The 15,474-nt window shown below is 44.6% G+C and overlaps 1 pseudogene; it reads left to right on the forward strand.

Moving 5' to 3' along the window:
* The first annotated feature begins 8,120 nt into the window (after positions 1-8,120).
* On the forward strand, positions 8,121-10,877 carry LOC135384310 (uncharacterized; annotated as a pseudogene).
* The last annotated feature ends 4,597 nt before the right edge of the window (positions 10,878-15,474 follow it).

A 15,474-nucleotide genomic window follows, 5' to 3' on the forward strand; every position in this document is an offset into this window, starting at 1 on the left:
TATTGCTGGGAATTATGATGCCAATCTGTGTGAAGGAGAAAAACCCAGCAGAAAAACCTTCACGATCTAAGAGGGAAATAACACAACACAAGACAGTACATATAATAAACAATAAACATAAACAACATACTTCCTCCTTACTAACCTCACAGCTTCCATATGGGTATGATACAATAGCATTAAAGAGGTATCTTTTATCATCATATGGCATGAGGGCAAGCTGAGTTGTTTCCATAGTACACATGCATTGGCGCTTACTACATATGCTCCTTTGCGGATGACTTACTTTTGCACTATTAAACAAAACATCTTTGTATACATCATGATGCAATTCCGTACGAGCAATACTTTTCTTGACACGTTTTGATGGAGACGGACGCGTATTGCGCTGCTGAGAGGAGATCGTCGGTCCGTACTTGGACGCTCTGGCTACCCACCAATGGACCGCTGACATTCTCCTTCCAGCCATGCTGAGCAGAGTTGATCCCACGTTCGGTTTCCGCATGCCTCGACATATCTCTCATCAAGATGCCGCATTAGTTCATCGAATGCTCCTTGATGTGGCTTTTACAGCACAGTGGCGCTACTGCTTGAGGCAAGTTGACTCTCCCCAATGCAGTCACTGCGGTGCTGTAGAAGATCTATAGCACATTCTTCTCCATTGCCCACACTACCAACCTTTCCGAACCGTATTCTCTGGATCCCTTAACAAGCTGGACTCTCCCCTTCTCTCTCTCAAAATTGCTTGGTCCTTGGCTACATCCAGCCCACCAACGCTCTGCCCTCAAAGCTCTCTTCACCTTTCTGGATACCATAGGACTTCGATCCTTATTGTGAAGAGGCCCATTATTTCATTTCCCACATCACCATCAGCAGCGGGGTAGGGTGGCGATGAAACTCCCCAGTCATCATCTTGTAATAAAGTTGTTGTTGTTTGACACGTTTTGCTCTAGCAATTCGAATACCATCGCTCAATCGGATGGAATACATTTTTGCTTTTAGAGCAACCACTTTTTCAATTATCCCAACTCCTGTCTCATCCTTTCTGGTCGAGCACCACAAAGCTTTCAACACAAGCCCCTGGATGGCGCTTCAGCAAGTGTCTCACCCATTGTCACCGATAATTGGGGGGGGGGGGGGAGGGGCGTTGCCTCGGTGGAGATAAAAAGGCAGGGTGCGACAGGGCAAAGTGGTTTTTTTTAGAGATGCTCGCCCTGACGAAGTACATATTGTGGCAGAGAAGGTAAAATAAACGATGTTGTTTGTTTGAATCTCTGTTGTGCTGCTTGTTCCCTCGTGCGCGGTACGGACGGGCTGACGCCCCAGAGTGTTGGAAACGTAGGTTTCCACACCTGGAAGCAGAACAATGCCAATTTATTTTTATTGCTATAGAGTGGGTGATCAGTGGGATAGGATGAAGATCAAGGTGATCGTCTACAATCTTTTTAATTTCCTCTGCATACTCTGCCGTATGAAACATACCAATGATAGAACCAGTATCAGAATACATGATGGTAATGCGACAATTCAACTTTCCAAGAGAGTGGAATAGACAAATTCATACATGATCAACTTACTATAAATACAAACTTACATAAAATAGAAAAACCAATATGCAAAGGACAGCTACATTTTACGTTCCTTTTCTTCATCTCATATAACACACAATTCTCCGACAAAATCTCAAATCGAGTGCAATCGTTTGAGGAGCTATATCTTTCGACCTCTTCTTTGTTGAAGGCTATCTTAATGGACTTAAATCGCCTGGTAAACACCGCACGTAAAGGGCATTACAACTTAATTTCAATATTTGTACGTTTGTGCTGCGATACGTCGCTTAATATTCACTTCAATGTACGGACCAAAGACTGTACTCTGACAAAATTTCAACACTCACACACACATGAATTTTGTTCATCCGCACACCCATCCTGCAATATAGACTCAGCAAATGATAATGCACAACATACTCTGTTTTATCATCACATGTGCGAAGTAATTTACCCTGTGCTTCAGGTTTGTAATTCAACTGCTCTTTTAGAGCTTCGTGGGAGCTTGCGGGAAATACCTGGTCTTTTGGTGTAGCTCTCGTAGATAGATGAAGTCACACACATAAATATAGCCATACTCTTCATCCTGGGGTGGTTAATAAGGTCCAAGCTTGAAAATTCGGATTTGTGCACCCACTCGAATCCTGCGATAGACAATGGCAATGTTTGACAGCTGGCATAAAGACTGGTTGCATCCCAATATGATATGTAACTCTGTCACTTCTTTGGATCAAAGTTTGCACAATATTTGTTATTGGCAGCAGCATATCTCAACCCTTGCTGGCAAATACCACCAAAATTGCTGGCAAACACCGCAAATAGAAGATTCAATAGTCCGGCACATACCTTCATCTGTAAGCAGCTCAATCTCAGCTTTTGTATACTTGAGTGCCGCCTGCGAACTGAATACAGGTAAACTGACAAAGTGCAGCGCTTCCAAGCCATATGACTTCATTGAAAGCTGTCTAAAATTGCATGTCGTCTAACAGGAGCAGGACATCACATTTCAAGTATATCAAAGTATAATATCTTTCAGTGGCTTGCAATCAAAATGATCATATGTTTCCTGAGCAAAAGCAAAGTCATCGTCAGTGATATAGACTCCATTCAAATCATCATAAAAACGCTCCTTGACTGACAGGCATTCTTCATTGTAGACTTCAGAACTCTTGATCCAAGAATAAGGGGGGGGGGTGGAGTATGTTTAATGCAAAGTAAAAAAAAAAAAGAAAAGGGAAAGGTTAGCCACGGTGTGGGCTTGCTATTCCCTAAAGCTCAAGCAAACAAAAGAAGACACAGACAGCTGGGATACAGAAAATTATGAAAAAATACAGAAGAAACAGCTCCTTCACTAATCGTTGCGCATAGGACGCATCAGAGAATGCCCAGGAGTTTAGATTCCCGAAGGAATCGTGTCAGCGCAGACGTGACTTCAGCGTGCTGGGTAGGGCCAAGTAGCACCGCGAGGGAAAGCTCTCGGTAGCCTAGATGAGCAAGGCGGCGCCGGAGACTCTATCGGTGATCTTCGTACCGCTATCAGAATAAGGGTACACACCCTTCCTGGTTAAGTGCGCAAAGTCATTACCATACACTTGCTGTAGGCACTTAAATGCTTCAATCCCTTCGGACACCTTCAAACTGTCCACCAAACAAGAAAGAGAAAGTATTTGTTAAGAAATTGTGGGCTTGCTGCAAGCCCACAAGTCCCTGAATATTAGATTGCCATATTCAAAACTAGGAATATTTTGTGAACTCGTCGCGATGAGCTTCGGTGGGTGCTTCCACTTCAATGCATGGAAGCAATGCAACAATGAGCTGATATCATACTGAAGGTAGATGAACATGGGAATTTTGGAGTGATTGCTGTAGCTGATGTTACATTCATTGCAAATGGTCGCCAAAATGTTGGTGACACTGCTTTCATGACTATCATCGTGATGTCGAACCTTTTCCTCTCAACACTAAATAATACACCACACTACCCACAATGCATTGCCGTGTTCTGCTTACGAGTTTCTTCAGCTGTAATCTTAATGGGAGCAGGGCAACGACTGATGTCAACCCCCTTGAAAACGTAACAAGCAGTCGACCACCTGGCAGCAGTATCGGGGCCTAAATATTTTTTGCAAATATTTTCAAATCATATGTTCTGATGAGAACACAGCAGAAAGAACTCATAACACGCTTTTGCACCACACTTTTCATGATGTATATAAATATGTTTTGTTTAATAGTGCAAAGGTAAGTCACCCGCAGAGGACCATATGTAATAAGCGCCAATGCATGTGTACTGTGGAAACAACTAAGCTTACCCTCATGCCATACGATGATAACAGATATATTTTTAATGCTATTGAATCACACCGCTATGGAAGCTGTAAAATTGGTAAGGAGTAAGTATGTTGTTTATGTGTATTGTTTATTATATGTACTGTCGTGTGTTGTTTTCTTTTGAGGTCTTGAAGTGTTTGGTTGGGTTTTTCTCCTTCACAGAGATTGGCTACATAATTCTCTGCACTATTGGCTTTAATAAATATATTGGCAACATAATTGACAGAATTCCCAGCACTATTGGCTTTAATAAATATATTGGCAACATAATTGGCACAATTCCCAACGCCAGTCGCTTTAATAAATGTATTTCAACTTCATTACAAGCATTATTAAACATCTTGTCAGGTACTGACTTCCAAACAATACCATTGTTTCTTCATCTTTGTGCGACTGACATACCTGCAGTGCAACGTATTTAACGTGAAGAAATAAATTCATCGCGTAAGTCAACCTGTGTACCTGCGGCGCAAACGCCCTAAATCAAAGTCAGCGGTATATTTGGATTGCAATACCTATTGCCATATTTCATTGCGTTTCATATAGATTTTCGTATTCCTGTTCACGATGCTTTGTTTATCAGCACAACAATTGCGGTACCTCACCTCATCACCTCACCTCACCCCATTCCATCGTCATTCATGTAGTTGTTATTGTTTGTTTATCAGCTCCGAACAGCAGAGTTGCAAAACACAGTTTCAAAGGTGCTAGCAACACACTCACACTAGTTTTGCAAGTGGTTCTATGGCAGAGACTAGCTTCGCAGCCAATATTATGCAGTATTGATACATACCTCTTTGTGTTTCTCAAATATGTGAGCTAAAAAAGTTAAAAGTTGCGCAGAATAACAAAAAATATGGTCGATCCATTTTTGGATCCGACAGAAATGCGTTAGCATTAAAACATTAAAACCCTTTTAGAACTCCCCTTCACAATGCTACACAACCCTTCAACGGCCCTTCACAAATGCTCCAGAGCCCTTCACACGACCCTACACAACGCTAACGCAAGACAACGTAAGCAGGCAAACGAGTCTTTTGGGGTTGCTTGTATTCAGCTTGGTGGCGCCGTCTCGCAGGCTCAGCCTTCTTTAGTCACCGGTCCTCCGCACAGCTTTCATAGTCGATGGCGTGCCCACGCAGACACATCTGAAACTGTCGACCACCACAGCTGCAGCTGCACTGCCAGCGCCGCGTTAAAACTTGAAAACCCATTTGGAACTCTCCTTCACAACGCTACACAACCCTTCAACGACCCTACACAACACTAACGCAAGACAGCATCCGCAGGCAAACGATCCTTTCGGGCTTGCTCTTATTCAGCTTGGCGGCGCCGTCTCGCAGCCTCAGCCTTCTTTCCTCACCGGTCCTCCGCATAGCCTTCATAGTCTATGACGAGCCCACGCATCTGACACATCTGAAACTGTCGACCAGCACAGCTGCACCTGCCACTGGTGTCAGCTCTCTGCAACCCTCCTTAGAGCCCATAGTATAGGAAAATTCACACAACACTGGTCACACGACCAATGACCACTTTTTTGGTCATCAATGTTTTACCACGAACGTGCTGACACACACGCCATAAATGATGGTGTACAGCAGGGGTGCCGAAGTGGCGGCCCGCAGGTCGCATGCAGCCCGTCTAGGGTTGCCATGCGGTCTAGAGACGAGACTAAGAGACGAGCGGCGCCGGTTGGCACATGACAATAGCGAAGACGACAAAGGTAACGCAAGGACAGCCAAGGAACGTCCAACTTTCAACCTTCAATCGTAAACCTTTAATCGTATAATAAGCGGTCGAAAGTTCGACGTTCCCTGTTTCTCTCTGTGTTGCCTTCATCGTCTTCGCTGATGAGTCTGTCGTTGTGCCTGCGTCGGATTTTCCTTGATTAATATACCTAGTACATTCCTGCCAAAATTTCTGAGCAAGCCGTACATGGCCGATGTGTAATATTGGTGCCTTCTATGCTACCAGAGATGGACTGGTTCAGTAGCAGGCTTGCTGATCTCTTGAGTGAATTCCAGTGATAGAAATAGCAAAGATTCTTCGAGTGCAGGAGACTTGAAACGCAGCTTTTTGGCTCGCTGTTTCTCGCAGTTGTTGACGAGGTTCGTGATGATTAACAAATGGAGCTGATTGACCTGCAGTGCGACGGACAGATAAGAACGAGTTCACTGAAGTTGGTCCGGCTTCGGTTTGCTCTTACGTTAAACGAAAGTATCTGAAGATGCGTATGTTGTCGCGGAGAAACCTGTCCATGTTCGGTACAACATGCGCCTATTAGTAATATAACTCGTGCGTTTACGTCGCGAGACAAGTGTGCCAACATACGTGTGCGAGCAGGCGTTTTCTGAGATGAACCTGAATAAGTAAGTTACGTTCACTACTAACAAACGAACACCTCAACACAGTCCTTAAGATTGCAATTGCGCAATCATTTTCACACAATGTTGATGCAATAGTTATAAACAAATAGTTATAGTTATGCAATAGTTATGTGCCAAGTTTCCTCATGACACAGCAAATAAAAATGATCGCTGACCCTGTGATTGAGTGACGCTAGGCAACCCAAATACAGGGTGTTTATCTTTATCCTTTATAGAATTCTTAATAAAAAGTTACGAAAGCAGAATAGATGTCGTTTTTGCAGTTTAGTTATACGGCCATGCGGACATCCTCTGGAAGAGAGTATGGAACTTCAAGATGGCTAACTGCCTTAAAGTTCATTAATTAACTCTTTAATTAGGGGATTTTGAATTTGAACAATTTTTTAAGCGCAGGTGTTAACGGTAGTGAACATTAACGAACTGTTGCCTGAACCCCCAACAATTTGTGCTAAAATTCGGTTTTTTAAATACACTCCATAGGACATTGGACGTTCATCCTGGTGAGAGTTGCTTCCTGATATTTTTCTTTCGGGTAACACAGTTTTTCTTATTTTCTTCGACTGTTTCTTTCTCTTTTTCTTTTTAGAGCCATAAGTGCGTATAGGCAACTAGGGGAAGGGGGACAACTTATTATTATTTTTTTAGAGAGAAAACCGTCCTAGTTCGAAACGTACTTGGGGATGTAGGCGTTTTAGTGAACTTGCAGCACTGTTGATCACTCTGGATACTGTGGAACAACACTGACGCGAATGTTTTACTATGGCCAAAAGCTTCTAATATGCAACTGGAGGCATAGTGTTTCAGTATGCCCCAACCTTCGGGCTCGTAGCAACAGCTTTCACGTATGTTCAAACAATTGGGTATTGCATAACGCAGGGATCAAGGATTTGCCGTGCAGTCATGGCAAACGTATAATACGTCTTTGTTACTACAATCCCAATGTGACTAGCGTTTACAAATCTTGCACTGAACCCACTCCTGGTTCGGTTCGTACTTCTTATGTCACACCGGACAGTAATATTATATGAAGTCATCCACAACAGTATTTGGGCGCCGTTTATTCCTGTCGGCTCGACCGCCCCCAACGCCCCCTTGGGACCGCCACCGGCACGAGCTCACTTTAAATTTGTGTCAGAAGTAAAACAGCAGTACAGCCATTAAGGTTTACAAGTTTTTCGAAAAAAAATCTAATATCGCCCGTGCTGTTATTTTAAGCGATGTGCAGGCTACTACAACTAGGTTACACGATGGACAAAATGGTCACGGGACGTTCTACGCACAGCACATTCGACGAGCACGGTCAGGGAACTGCAAGACCGACGACAGCTGCAGTAAGAGATGCCTTCTACGTGTATGTCGTACACTATTAGTTTATCTTCAGCAGAACAGCGGTTTTCCCTTCCTCCATGGCCATCTTTCAAGTTTCAACGACAGTTAGTCCCGCCTAGAGTTGACAATGACGGACCCAAGTTTCCTGTCACTTAAGTGACATTAAGTGACACTTAAGTGACAGCGGTCCTGTTAAGTCTCATTATAGCTGCCTTTTTCCTGGCCTCCCTCCAACTCCAACACATGGTACATGCGGATATAGAATAACCTAAGCGGGATACTCTTTCACCATACGTATAATCCCACGCTACTACTCCCGTACGTACGCTCAGTGTGCATACGCCTACGGTTCCATTTGCGCAATCTATCGTTCGAGCTGTGTTTTCGGCGCACACCACGGGAATTTCCGAGGAGGTAACCCAAAAATGCTATCGCATCAAAAAGAAATCTACCATTTTCAAAAAGAGCGAGCGCGCATGCGCGTATCCTCTCCTCCTTCCTTGCTCCGCGCGAGTCTCGAAGTGGTTGGAATGCCATCGCCATTTTTCGAAGTTCTTCCTGTGTTTTGGCGCCATGCTGGCCAATTGTGTATCGCCGAGCTGCACAAATTACTATGTCAAAGGAAAGGGGGTCCTGCTGTTCAGGTTTCCATCGAAGAGATTATACCCAGAGAAGCGGGAAGCATGGATCCGCACTGTGAAAAGACTCGGGAAAGACGGAAAGCCTTGGAGGCCAACAACACACTTGAGAATATGCCATGCACATTTCGTTACTGGTGAGGTTACGTTCGAGTCTAAGCGAACATTTTCGATAACGAACATCTTTTTTGGCGTATTAAAGGTGAACCAAACATGGACAAGAGCCACGTGGATTATTTGCCGACCGTCTTCAAGCACCGAAAGCCGACCAGCTGAGCAGGTTTGGATAGATACCACCGCCTAAAGAGAAGAACAGCAGTTAAAGGTATTTCATTCAAAGTGTAAGTCGTGGGAAAGTGCTCAGGAAAGTGGCCGTCACGAATAATTTCAAAAGCCGCATAAGAAATGTCGCCACAGCAACTTTATACAGTGTAAATATGGCGGGCTAGAATATAGAATATAGTGTAAACAGAAATAGAAGTGACGCACGAGTTGGCAGCTTGTTGCTGCGCGTGAAGACTGAATTCAGGCATACACCAATAAGTCGTTCAGTGCGTACCATTGCTAGAACATTTGGTCCTGTGTTCTGCACAATGTACTTGTATATATATGTTGGCTGACTTCAGCTGGAAACGAAGACGCGAATTTGTATGTTGAAAGTTCGCCCAATTGCTACACAATCAGCACAGTGCCCCCTCCCCCCTCCCAAGGGTTCGTGTAAAGCGTCAGTTTAAGAGGGCTGCTTTCCTGTGTTCCTATGCTAATAAAGTATGATTTTTGTTGTCCAAATAACTCTGAGAACTACAATAAGGCCCAAAGACAGTAGGCTGAAAGTTTGATCTCCATACGTCTAGGTCCTGCTTTTATATGATTAGACTTACAAATATGTGGGCGCATTCCCCCAGCCTACCCTACCTGGTTAAACACGACAGATGCCCGGTTTTACCAACCACAGTTAACTTTAACCGCAATCAAAGACCCTGTAAGCTCGGTTGAACCTAAAGTTAGCCGTCAACCTCTTTTCAGTGATGTAACGAGAGTTCCAGGCATGTTAGCCAGTGGTGGCAGAAGAGAGTTGGGATAATTTGAAGGTGAGAGACTCTTGATCTCGGTTCATTTAATCAAAGATGGTGAAACTAGCCCTGTGTCAGAAACCTATATCCAGATAGTCGCTCGTTTTTTTAGGGTTGTTACCTTACCCGAGCCTCTTGTTTCAGCCCTAAACAAAACACTGCTCAACCGGTAAAAAGAACCTGCAAGTGGCGTAAGTTCAGTGTCACCTGAACACACAAGGGACACTGAGTGGACAGAACCAGTGATTTGCACCTGAATCAGGTAAGTGTGTACTGCAAACTATATTGCCCCGAAGACCCATCTCTTCTCCGTTCAGCGTCATTGTTTAACTCACACATCACAAACATACTGAGTTTATCAGTCATAGCAGGGGCAGGCACTATATGTCAAAACATCCACGAGCATATATTTGCTTTCGTATCATTACTACAGCTGCTACATGTTGCCTTTTTTCCCTTAGACCCTGCACAAGCACATCCGACAGACCAGTCTGTCCCATTACCACATTGTGGTAATGACACACTGACACCCGTGGAGGAGTCAAGATACTGAAGGAGACCTTCACGAAAAACTGGCACGCCTTCAGCGGCAAGTGATGCTACCCACTACACGCAACATATATCTTGTTGAGGAATTGTGCGATGCCAAATCTCGTCTTTTAAGCATAGAGCAAATAAGAAATGATGCCGAATGTCGGTACTACACTGGGTTGCCAAACATTGGCATTGTTCAAGCTCTGTTCAATTTTTTGTCCCCCGTGCTTCGATGATGACCTACTGGGGCAATGTGGAGAGGAATCCCAACGAGAAACGTGAACGAGTACGAGAAAGAGAGCTGATGGAAGAATTTTTCATGATCCTGGTCAGACTAAGGAACGGCATGTCTGTAAAAGAGATCTCGCGAAATTTCGGGATATCTGAAGGTCATTTCAGTAAAGTATTTGCAACGTGGATAAATTTTCTTCATCGCGAACTGAAGAGCATTACATCCTTCCCAACAGTTGACCAGATATAACCAACTCTGCCGAAGGCATTTATGAAGTTTGCGAATACCAGATTGGTGCTGGATGCAACAGAATTCAGAAACCGTCTTCTCTGAAAGCACAAAGACAGACATTTTCGCACTACAAACACTATAAAACGTACAAAGTTGTTATTGGATGTACCCCGTATGGTTATATAAGTTTTGTGTCGAGACTCTGGGGAGGGTCTGTATCTGATGTTCATGTTGTTGAGAAAAGTGGATTGTTTGATCGCCTCGAACCTGGTGATGCTATTATGGTAGACAAGGGTTTTACCTTCCCATGTATTCATCCAGGAATTGATGTCTACTATCCACCTTTTAGGGTGAGGGGAGAAGCTTAAATGTCTCGTGAGGCAGTTCTGAGCACAAGAAGTGTGGCGAGTGCTAGAGTACATGTTGAACGCGTGATCAGAAAGGTTAAGGCATTTCATATTCTAGACAAGCCCTTTCCAATCAATATGGTGGATATAGCTGAGCATATATTCCATGTCTGTTGTTACCTGAGTAACTTTCGCTGTCCTTTGATTAAGGATGACACAGACTAAAGTGTGAAGTTAGCACGTTGCAGAGCCTTAGCCTGATGTGCGTGTGTGTGGACCTGCTCAATAAAATAGCAACATGTAACTTCAGCGGAGTCTCCTTATATGTATTTTGAGGTCTCCTTTTGCACTTGCTACATAATACCCTTTCACATATTTTTTATACGAAACATAAGGTCCTAGGGTGCCCAGTCGGCGCACGCGCCTCGTCATTACCTCAGGCATGAGGGCACGCTCTGCAAAGTACAGTAATGCTGGCAGGCACCTGTCTTCCCAAAAGTCCTTATCAAAACATATTCTTTCGATGTTAATGGACTTGACCAACTCAGGATGGTTTGTCCAAACCACGAAGTCACACCACTTGTGTCCCGTGATAGCCATTTGGCCTTGAACCTGCATGTAATTATCATGTGTCCGTTTGAGCATTATTTCATAGCCAATTACTTCACAGCAGAAGTCCTTAGATGCACAGGCTTCTAATGGTGACATGCCCTGTTTGCTGTAAGGGCATTTTACCTCGAGGAGACCTTCTTCACCGTCCACAGCCACAATCCTGTAAGGTGACGCAGCTAAGAAGTTGTGCTCAGGGTGGATGTGGAGACCAGTGTCATAAATCATCACGTGTTTCCCATATAGCGAGAGAATTTCCCTGTATGCCTGTACTGCATGATCCTCGTGCTGTCGTCCATAAATTAGTGGTTTAGCTGCAAGCTGTTGTCGTGGATACAGTATGTCTCTGAGCAGTTTGTCCGGTTTTTCACAGTTGACAATACGCCCAAAGTTGGATGCTGTAATGCGCCCGGTTCTTTCTTTGTGCCACTTCTTATTCTCAGCCTGTCCCTTTGTCTGTTCTGTGATGTTCTCCCTCTCTTCAGTTGACATTGGAAATATACAGTTCATATACTGCTGTACTTCATGCACAGTCCTTGCTTCCCAAAGATGTTCATCATCACCAATGATAGGTTTTGGTGGTTTGTTTGAGAGGCTGCTTGAAGGGCTGCTATACCTGAGCCACTGCAGAGAGGGGCAGCATTCTGTAAGCTTCTCTACCAGAGTGTTGTACTCAGGATGGGAGTACCCTTGCGCTCCGTGACATGGACTGTACGTTCTTTTCTTAACTTGTGGTGTTGGCTTGTTGACAACAAATTTTCTGAAGGTTATATCTTGCAAAGGAACAGATGGACCACACCACGTTCTTTGGCTGCATTGAGAATTAGTTAGGTGAGAGCTCTCCTCCATTAAAACTGAACTTAATTATGTGGATCACAAATAAAATGGTTTATGCTAGGGAGTATATCGCACAAACTCACACTTGCTGGGGATAATCCACTGACAAGGCAGATCGATGCATGACGGTGGATTCGCAGCAAGTCCATGAGCTTTCTCTGTCATATAAAATAACAGCCCCGCAACGTGGTGGCAGGTTTCACTGAGCCTGAAAAGTAACAACAATGACATACATAGGACTCCGACCCTTGCTGTAACGCGCTTTTGCCGACGTAAAGCTATACCAGTATACAAAAATTTTCACAGATATAGAGTGTAGCCTAATATGTTTTCGTTTGACTTACCCGGCAACACAAGTGCAGTGACCACCAAGGATACGACCATCGTTGCGCCTGAACCATGCCGACACAACATGTTGTCCGGCCTTCATTGATGGGGCGCAAACTCCTCTGACAAGCAACAACTCAGAATCCGCCGAAACAGTATTAATCATTGCGTTCCGCAGATGTCCCTTCATCGTAAAGGACCAGCCGCGGTGCGCTTGTTTTACGGATGGCGTGTTGCTGTTTAAGTACTCCCACACTTATGCACGCTGATAGATTGTCAGTCCATGCAGAATGCAAGAACGGAAAAGGTACGCCATCCTCTTCGATCACTTTGCGAGCAACAGCAGCACAGCGTCAATAAACGAAGTAAACGATACAGCTAAATGAACAGCAGACAACGCGTGGAAATTCACAACCGCCTACGCTCGAACCCAGACGCGACCTCATTTCCTAACAGACGGCGCCACTTCCATGGCAAAAGGTGGATGGAGACATCGGTAGCGCTGCGGTGCAGCCAGTTGCTCCAGAACACATCATGTTTTGATGCGATAGCATTATTGGGCTACCTCCTCAGAAATTCATGTGGTATATATACACGCCGAAAACTGAGCCCGGACGATAGATGACGCCACGCGAACCTTGGGCGCAGAACAGTTTATGGCAGGGTATTCAACGTGACTCTTCCCCTTTTTCCGTATACAGTTCGCGTGCGGACAGTCGCCCGAGAACCCGCTCGCAGCTATTCGCGTTTTTCGCCAAACCGACGCCGCACAGGGGTGAAACTCGGGAGTAGCCGATCCAGGTACACACGGCCGACCCCGCGTTCTATTGCGGAGAAGTTGCTGCTTTTCGCATGGGTCGCTGACCTGCACCTGTATTTTGCTGTTGAAATCATGGATGAAGAGAACAGTGCAGAGAACGACCAGCAAATTAAACCAAACTACTTTTGTCCTGTGCCGCAATGCGACTCTGTGCGGCAAGGGGACAGCAGTTTGTCTTTCCGCGTTTTCTTCTTTCCACACATGGAATACCGCCTACTTTGACGCATCCTCGGTATAGATGGATTGAGCGACTCGAAATCAGCAAACTTGTTACATCAGCAATGGTTGTGTGTGTATATGGCAGAGTGGAGCGGTACTGCCTACATATCTGATGAACGTCCTTATTTTTCTTTTTCTCAAGCACACTTCGGTGCAACTCACGTCAGGAAGGGGAAGCTAAACCTTGTCTAGGCAAAACAGAACAATTTTTTCAAACTTGAGTAGCCATTATGTGCAGGAAAGCGCAGGGGATAGCGCGATAACGTATACCAATTCAGTTTTGTAACTGTGCATTTGAATGAGCGCGTCAAATCACTTGGGGGAAAGAATTCAGAAAGAATGCGACGTTTCGTTAAGGTTTCCCAAAAACATGTGCATCAGTGACACAAGCGTGTGGCAACATTACCCTGTAAATTCTAAAATGCACTCCTACACGCGCAACACACTTAGAAGCTCTTACCTGTAAGAGATCATCAGCACAGATATCATGTGCTTGCGTGTGTCTGACATTCCTGTAGCGAAGGACACTCGCTGCTTGCTATTTCGCCCTCGCAACCGGTAAACGTGAAATTCACCCTCACGAAGTGTGTTTGATCAAACACGCCGGAACTTCGCAAATAATACGCTACAACTATAGCCTTCTCTTTGGAGAACTCGGTTACGCCTGACAGAAGTATATGAGCAGCGTTTAATGCACGTTCGCCTTCAACGCATCGAGAATCAACATTGCAGTTCAGAAATCTCAAAATCGAAACTAAGCGACAACGTGGTTACGTCCGCCATGTTAGAGGTTAGATCCGCCACTTACATGTCGCGCAAAACGCGAATAGGAGTGCCTATTGTAAACCATAGCACCTGGTGTCTTTGCTAGGTGAGGTTATCCCGAGGCAGCTGCGGGCATTGCAATGATACGTTATATATTACATATTGTGAGCGAAACTGCCAACGCAGGAGAGCGACGCCTTGCTTCGTCGCGGCGTGGGCCTGCCGACATGATTGATTGATATGTAAAAGAAAAAAATGGGGATGTTATTCCCGAGCCACTCGGGACTGGCTGCTCTAGGACACGTTATTCAGAAAAGAAAGGGAAACTACACAAATCTATACACTTTGAAACGGAATGGATGAAAACATCTCCACAGAACTTTGCACCAAAAACAACAGTGTAGGAGATCTGAGCAAACGGTCGTTCTCGGACTCCCCATGGTGGTGGCCGCTGTCTAAGCATTGCAGTAAATCCAGTTAGGCCTATCGTCTTCCCAAGAGGTTTCATGTGAATGCTTCAGATCATTAAAAGTCAATGGTTCTCGAAATACGTTTATCAGTACTGATGATCCTTTACTATGCATATGATCAGCCTGTGTATACACAATGAAGTAAGAACAAACAAACAAACAAGCAAGTCATCTTCCAATTCGGTTGAGTGAATCTGATTTCTTCACGCCAAACCCTACAGCGCATTATCCTCTCTAGCATTATATCATAACTCATTGCAGTTGTGCTCCTACATTTGGCCCAAACCTGCAAACCATTGCGCGCAATGTAAAATTATTTCCGCATTTTCTTAGCAGTTCAACGATTGCTATCGCATTTCTCCTCGTTTTATCAGCAGGGAAGGCCGTAAACTTTTTCATCATCTCGTTCGGTTCTTCCGTTTTCGTATTAGCAATACCAACAGCGTGAATATTCGCACTGCGATTTACGGTTGAGGCGCGCATCACCTTTGATAGTCTAAACAGCAGAGACAGATTTTACTGTATTTTGTTCAGTTCGGACACAAGGGCGGCTGCCGTCAGAACTTGTCCAAAATAGCGACTGACTCTGCCGGGCGCATGGTTGCGCCAGAGCGACTTGGCAGCCTTCCAAGTTTTGAAGTTGAAGTTTGGATTTTCTTTTTCTTGTGTCATGCGAACATAGCAAGGACATGTACAGGCATGCAAACCTCTCGGTATTGAACAAACACCTCTCTTGCATTGACGCCTTGGCATCATTAGTCAACAAACACAACTG

This window comes from Ornithodoros turicata, chromosome 2 (genome assembly GCF_037126465.1).
Source record: "Ornithodoros turicata isolate Travis chromosome 2, ASM3712646v1, whole genome shotgun sequence".
Classification (NCBI taxonomy): Eukaryota; Metazoa; Arthropoda; class Arachnida; order Ixodida; family Argasidae; genus Ornithodoros; species Ornithodoros turicata.